The following is an 8323-nucleotide window of genomic DNA, read 5'->3' on the forward strand; positions in this document are numbered from 1 at the left end:
GAATCTATACCTTCATAAAAACCGAAAAAATATATGCATTTCAAATAAATGACAAAATCACTTCTTTCTTTTTTATCTCTTTTTCTTTTTACTTTCTTTAATAAAGTAAAAGAAGTATTGTATTCGCGAAAAAAATTTGGCCCGAAAATCGGCCATAATTTTCATTTTGCTCGCCCCCGAATGAATATTATTTAATTTATTTTTTTACCAACCCGACCACACGCAGATATATGCTTAAGAACGTATAAGCACCTGAAATATCCATATTTACGATCCCCGAATTAAATACAACGAGTTTTCTCGTGACGTCTGTATGTACGTATGTATATGCGTATGTACGTATGTTCGTATGTGCGTATGTGTCTATGTGCATATGTATCTAGCATAACTCAAAAACAGTATGTCCTAGAAAGTTAAAATTTGGTACGTAGACTCCTGGTGGGGTCTAGTTGTGCACCTCCCCTTTTGGTTGCATTCGAATGTTCCAAAGGGATCTTTTACACCTTTCTGGGGGGAATCATTGTTAATTTCAATGAAAAACTCAAATGGTGTTATAATTTGGCAAACAGTTGACAATTTATCGCCAAGCTTTTGATCGCCAAGTTTTTTTCGCCAACCTGGCGACAAATTTGGAGGGTTTTTTTTCTTTTTTTAATATGATTTCATTTTAGCCATTATTGGCGATAGTTAGAGACTTCACCATTGAATCACATTAAAATGTCCAATATTGGGAAAATTAATTTGAATAAAACCCTTTTTTCTTCAGTTCACAACAAACTTGGGGTAAAAATATTTAAAGTTTATTTGTTTACTCCAAGGCACTATAAATCATTAAATTTGTGTAAAAAGAAGTCATGTGATGCACACATCAGCTCGTTTTACTTATTTTTTCCAAAAAGAAAGTATTGTATTCGTGAAAAAAAAATCACTTAAAAATCGGCCTTAATTTTCATTTTGCTCACCCCCGAATGAATATTAAGGTATTTTTTATTTTTTTCCAACTCGACCACACGTAGATTTATGCCTAAAAACGTATAGACAATCGCGAAACATTCATTTTGAAGATACCCGAGTTAATTACAATGAGTTTTCTCGTGACGTCTGTATGTACGTATGTATGTGCGTATGTACGTATGTGCGTATGTATCTGACATAACTCAAGAACGTTATGTTCTAGAAAGTAGAAATTTGGTATATAGACTCCTAGTGGGGGATAGTTGTGAACCTCCCTTTTTGGATGCATTTGGATGCTCCAAAGGGGGTCTTTCACACATTTTTGGGGGAAATCATTTTTAACTTCAATGCAAACTCAAGCGGTGTTATAATTTGGCAAACACTTGGCAATACATCGCCAAGCTTTTGGTCGCCAAGTTGGTGACAAATTTGGCGGGTTTTTTTTTTTTTTTATTATTATTTATTTTTTTATTTTTTTTTTATTACTTATCTTGTTTCAATTTGACCACTATTGGCGATATTTAGAGAGTTAACCATTGAATCACATTAAAATTGCCAATATTGGAAAAATTAATCTGTATAAAATGTTTTTTTTTTTTGCTTCGGTTTGCAACAAACTTGGGGTGAAAATATTTCAAGTGTTTCTTTGCTTACTCCAAGTCCAAGGAGCTGTTTTCATTAAATTAGCGTAAAAGGAAGTTATGTGATGCACACAGCAGCTCGTTTAGAAAAATTTTCCGCTTTAATCAACTGTCGCTGAAAGTATTCTTCTATCTGAGTCACAAAAGTAGCAAGCCTTAGATATTTTTTGGGCATATTAAACAAGATAACTTACTAAAACCAATTTTATTTCATTTTACAATTCAAAGTACTTTTCTTGGGGAATTGCTAATAAGTAGAAGGTTAGTAAATTTGCTGATGAAACTAGCTGTGATGCAACTAAGAGCTTCATATTAAATGAGAAAAAGAATAACATGGTTTGCACTCTGTAATTGATTTACTTAGGGGCTACCCACAAATGATGTCACGCTTTGAGTGGGATCTAGGAAATTGTGACAGCTCATGACAAGGGAGAAAGAAGGGGTACCAAAAAAAATGACAACATGCATTTTTTATACGATTATGATTAAGAAAAATAGCGTGACATGTGACAAAGGAAAAGAGGGTATGGTGAAGTGTGACAGTTTCTGATAGAGGAGAGGAACGAGTCAAAAGTATTGAAAAACTGTGACATCATATATGAACAGTCCCGTAGCTAGCTGAAACAAACTTTTTAGGAAATCACAATTACACAAGTTTTATCCGGCATCAGCGGAAAATGTTCCCGCTCCATGATAAACACTGAAGCTGTTAATAGGTGTTAAATTATTAATTGCTGATCTAACATAAACTAGTTGTTGACTACATACAATCAAACCTTTGTGCGGTAGATAGGGACCGCATAAAAATCCCTCTAATCTACACGAGTCGCAGGTGAATTCCAGGAAAAAGGAGACATGACAGTTGAATTTTAAAAATTAATTTTCTGTCAGTTGCCATGTACCATTCTCTTCGAAATAAATCAGTTTCTTGAATCTTAACTTTTTTTCCCCGAATAGTTTGATGACCTTTAGAAAATAGGGTGCAAAACCAAGTTTTCTCTTTATGTTTCTACGGAGCAAAAAATATCTTTTTTGTCACATATTGTAACTTTCAATAAACTTGTTATCAGCATATAATATTTAGGTTAACTTTTATCTTTTGAATGTCGAGTTAAACTTTTTGGTAAGTAATTTAAAATTCTTTTTTTTTTCAACCATGAAATAGGTCCATTACTAAGGTGACAATTGATGTCCTTCCGTTACCAAAATACTACATCTCAGTTAGTTCACCAAGAACCTATTGGGCAGAGAAACTAATGTTTTTTTATGCAAAGCTGAATTACTTCTGTTGGCAATGAGGAATAGTTAGAATTATAATATAGATTTAATTTTTCTGGTTTTTAATGGTAACGGACGGACAAAAAAATACGGTAACGGAGGAATATTTAACTATAAGCTGGTACAGGCTAAAATTTTAGAATGCTAGTACAAAACAAACTATTATATAAAGTTAGTAGTCACATTTAAAACATATATGAGTAATATTTGTATGAAAATTATGTGTGCTTTTATTTAAAAATTTAACTTTTATTTAAATTTATTAAAAACTGTTTCGTGATTTTGTTTATTATATTGTACGTGATGAAAATCATTTAAATTACACTTAAAAACTCCTAAGCATGTGAAAATCATTTTGTATAACATTTTTGTGATATGACAAGCCAATTCAAGCAGGGGTATTTGGAGGAAACAGTTCCCGATCTTGGGGGATCATGTTACGTATGGGCCCTCCGTTGCTCTTGGACGGAGTGATAGAAACTTTTGTGTACAGCACGAATAAAACAATCGTGATGAACAAAACCGAAAGAGTAGTAGTGTCAATCGACTTGATCGTAAAAGAGAACTATGAACTAATCAACCTCAAGGAGAACCTGATGTGATCGCTCCGAAAACTGCTTGGTCCATTTCATAAATACAGCTGTGATTGTGATTCAAATTCATTTACACAAAATCACGTGAAAATCGTTTAGTTATTCTCAGCGATATGGGTGCAGCTTCCTTTCCAGACAATGTCATACTATCACAATTCGAAAGAAATTCAGGTTGGCACAAATTTTAATTCTGTCTCATTTTGAGTTACTCTTTGACTTGAATTCTATTCTGACAACATTACAACAATGAAAATACAAAACCGTATGACTCATAGATTTAAATGCTTTTATTTTATTTTATTCATTTTTTCTTTTTTATTTAGGTTGTAAACATGCTGCTGCAATTTGGAATAAAAAGTTCGAGGTACTATGAACAGTAAGTATTAATGTATTATGTGAAAGTGCAGTCACAGGCACTAGCTTGGTAAAAAACAAAGTAATGAGATAATGGCCGAAAAGATGGCGCCACTATTTGCTTCAATTACGAAGGACCTTACTTTCCTTGCCAAACTTGAATTACAGTTTTAAATTCATAAGCTTTCCACATAATTTCTGCTTTTCGTGAAATTTGAGTATCTTAGTCGCTCGAACAATAAGTCATTAAAAACCGATTGTAATTCATTGATGTCACTCTCATTTGATGATGCATTAAGAGATGTATATTCACTATGAAAACATCTTGCACTCGATATTTTATTTTTTGATGAAATCGTTATGGCCTTGAAACCAATCCTAATGGATAAGTCACAAGTCTTCCATGCCATGCATCCGGGTTGTTGATTGGTATAGCACTTTCAATCATATCCTATTTGCTAGAATCCCTTTATACAAGGAATAAGTTCTTGACGTATTAAATTTTGTTTTCGTTTTTTCTTCTTTTTCTCCTCAATAATTTCTATCAAATTTCCGATTTCTGTTTGAAGACATCCTATATAAATTTCAACCAGACAACAGTATGTTTATAATAAAATTTACTTACTGATTTTAAATAGGAAATCCGTTTTAACCATGCTTCCCAACATTTGAAACAAAAGCTAAAATGGTTGCCACCGGTTATAGGGCGACTAAAGTAAAAAAAAAAAAGAAGGAGGAAAATGGCGAAAAAAAAAGTGAGAAATTGCTTGTCAATACGATTGCCACATTGAAAAAACGATTTAAAGGCCTTAAAAAAGAGTACAACAAGCATTTAGCTATCAAAATACGTGCAACGACAGTTGCCACACATAAAAACAGTTAAAAAAAGGTAAATTAATTTGAATTCTGAAATTTGTAATTCAAATTATGTGTTTCACAATCACAAGTTGCGAGAGGATCCTACTCATTGGAGTTTCTCGAAACGCTCCTGTCCCCTAAAGCCTGCCCCTCCTCCTGGGCGGTTACATGTGTATAGTTGTGTATGTGTGTAAACCTGTGTGTATGCAATGCACGTAGGCGTGTGTGTATGTGTATGAGCGTGCGTGTGTGTTGGACATGGAGGCCACCGACCAAAAGAAGTAGATTCCGGGTGACAGTGCTCAGGACTGGAGGAGCAGCGCCTGAGGATTAAGGTGGGCGGGAGTGCTGCAGAGGGAGGCGGGGGGAATAAAATCATAGGAACATCAAAACCGTCAAATGAGAACAATAAGCAATCGTGATTGCTCAATAAGCAAACCGATTTCCTTGGCAATCACCTCTTTCGTCAGTCTAGTGCCCTCGAAACCGGTCTTCCTATTAGGGATGTGCAGATAAATATAGTAATCGGTCTTTAGTAATCGGCAATGGGTAATAATCGACCATTTTGCCGATTATCCATAATCGGTCATATTTGGGCGCTTAATCGGTGAGGAAAATATTAATTTGATATTTTTTAGTAATTTTTAAAATTTTAAGTATTTTTGAACAAGAAACCGACATGGATAAATTTATTAACAAAAAATGAATGTAGTTTTCTGCTGAAGTAGCATGAAAGTGCTGCTTTACATAAAGACGAAAAATGTCAAAATTTGCGTAAAACTGAATGAAAATTGCAGTTTGCTCTCACTGCTGACGTTCATGTAACACAAAAAGAGGAATTGAGTCCGAGTACCGTTAAATTGTATTACAAAAACATGAGTGTTTCAGAATTACCAAGAGTTGCTAGCATTGCAACTCTTACTGGTTTATACACAAGGGGGAATCAGAAAGTAAGTTTCCCTTGGCGACTCTGGTGTATGAAAGTCAAACAATAAAAAGACATATGAAAGATGCGACACAACTTTATTTGTCTACATCAGCACGCTGAGATATTTGTCATACCATTTGCTAAGCTTCAAATGTGGAAGAATAAAATTATGTTTCATTTTTAATGTCTCATTCTGTTTTTTCAATACGCAACTCTGATCATCGGGGGGGAAACGTTGTTATTGACTGCACCTCGTATATTTCCTTCATTTTATCCCATTATTTCACTCACAATTTGGTTTTTAAAAATTTCTTGCTTTTTTTCTCTTTTGTTTCAAAAACTGATGATTAAAGCAACATTATTTTTCAAAATTTAATTTTTCTCTTTTGAATAAATATGCGCATTTTTCAGCGTTGCAACTTTCTTCCTATGTCAATACTTTTCTCTACGCCGTACTTTTAGCTCAGTGCTTTAAGATTCCCTTATAATTTTCATAAAGAATAAAAGTTTTGGATAAAGTGGTTACTAATGACAAAAAAGTTGCTACAAAGTTAAAAGCTTCTGATTTACACTATACAAACAACTAACTAAATACATTTTGAATTCTGAGATCTGGTTAACATGATGTATTTTTATTAATACAATACTATGAAACTTTGCTTAAATAAACTCAATGCATTTTTCAAATGTTATTTTGAAAAACAAAAGGTAATGGACAAATTGTAGTAATAAAAATCTTCATAATCATTAATCGGTCCGTACGATTAATCAGCCGATTATCGTCAGCGGTAATCGGTAATTAGCCAACTCGCTTATCAGGGATTTCCTACCTTCCTATTTTAACTATATTTATATTCGCGTATTTTAACACTTTCAATGCAGAATATTTATTTTATTATGTAATTGTAAAATATTTTCCATCAAAATCAAGTGTTGGAATATTAGAAGTAAATTATTTAAAATTTATTTCTTACATCAATAAATGTATTTGTGATTATTCGTTTCAACATAAGAAAAATTATATGTTTCTCACCACTTTGAGTAAAAAAAGTGACCAGTATTTTAAAAAGTCTACTAAAGAAACTGTCATAATACTATAGTGTTCGAATTAATTGGGATAAAGATATTTTTTGGGAGACTTTCACCTTTGCTGCTAGCAAACTCCAGTGGTTTCCTTTAAGTAATTCTGTTTGTCTTAATGTGATCTTGATGTCAATTTTGACTGATTAAAACTGGCCTAGATGAGAAATTGGAAATATTGAAAAATTCTTTAGTTTGTTTTTGTGAGAGGAGAAAGTAACAGTTTCCATTCTTTCATTAAAGTGTACAAAATAGGAGTACAACACCTAGACAATTAGAGGGGGGACAACGCCAAAGATAATCGAACTTCACAAGCACAAATCCATGGTGGTAAAAAAAATATTTCCTGTGGTTGGTATTGGAAAATCGAACTTTTGACAAACTCTGACTTTCTCTTCTGACCAACAGGGACAGGCATTCGCTGCAGGCTCGAGAAATAAATATCAATATCAATAGGCAATAAATAGACCTCATAATGTATTGGCTAGTTCTTGTAGGTTAACAATGCTATTTCAGAGTAGGAACTGACCATATTTTGAAGTTTTTTTTCTTTTCTTCACATTGGCCCTTTCTTTGAGGATTAAATGATTCAGTTAAATGCATTTCTTCAGACGCCCGGAGAAACTCGATTTTCTAATGCCAACCATGGAAGGAGTAGTATTATTTACAGTTATAGATGCATAACTGTTAAGTACGATTATTTCTAGCGTACTAAAGTGAACGAATGCAAAATGTTACTTTCTCTGCTCACAAACAATCTGAGGAATTGTTCAATATCCATAATTTCACATCCAAACCAATTCTTACCAGTCAAAACTGACGTTCAGATAGCATTAAGACAGATACAACAGCTTATTGGGACCTGCTGGAGCCAGCTGACAATCAACTTGAAAGTCCGCAAAATATAATATCTTTTTCTCAATTAATTTGAACACTATGGTTACTCAATCGACTAAAGACTTTACCCAGTCTTGCCCTTAAAAAAATTCATTGTGTTCACAACAATTAACATATTTTGTTCCATTTTTTAAAATTTTTAATGTTTTCAAATTTGTCAGATCTATAAAATTCATTTCTCAACACACTTCCTATTACTCATGTCAACTTAGAACATATTGTTAGATTTCTCACTCTTCTTTATGTGATATTGAAAGAAGACTCATCCTTTATAAAAATACAAACGTTTTATTTACAAATGACGTATTTACAGTCTACAGTTGCTAAAAATACTTAGAAGTTGGACAATCTCGTGAAAACATTGTAATCGATGCGGATACATGCTTTTGATTACTTACGAAGAAACACTATAACAAAAAAATAAGCACTGCTTGCACATCGAATTCAGCAAAGTAGAACAGCAGCCTGTAACTGACTACAAGTTAAATTATACATGTAACTTACTTAAGCAGATGTATATTTAAACTTTCATACGAAAATACAAGAAACTTCCTGTAAAACCAATAGTTACAAGCATGGGCGTAGCCAGACGGGCGGGGAAGGGCGATTGCCCTTCTTAGAAAAGAACATATTCCCACGCTGCTACGCTGCTCCCACCACAACCAAATTTTTGTCACCAAAGATAATTTAAAAATGCATTTTTAGGACTTCAATTTTGAAAAAATCTGGAGAGAGCCGCA

The sequence above is a fragment of the Uloborus diversus genome, chromosome 5 (assembly GCF_026930045.1).
Source record: "Uloborus diversus isolate 005 chromosome 5, Udiv.v.3.1, whole genome shotgun sequence".
In the NCBI taxonomy this organism is placed as follows: Eukaryota; Metazoa; Arthropoda; class Arachnida; order Araneae; family Uloboridae; genus Uloborus; species Uloborus diversus.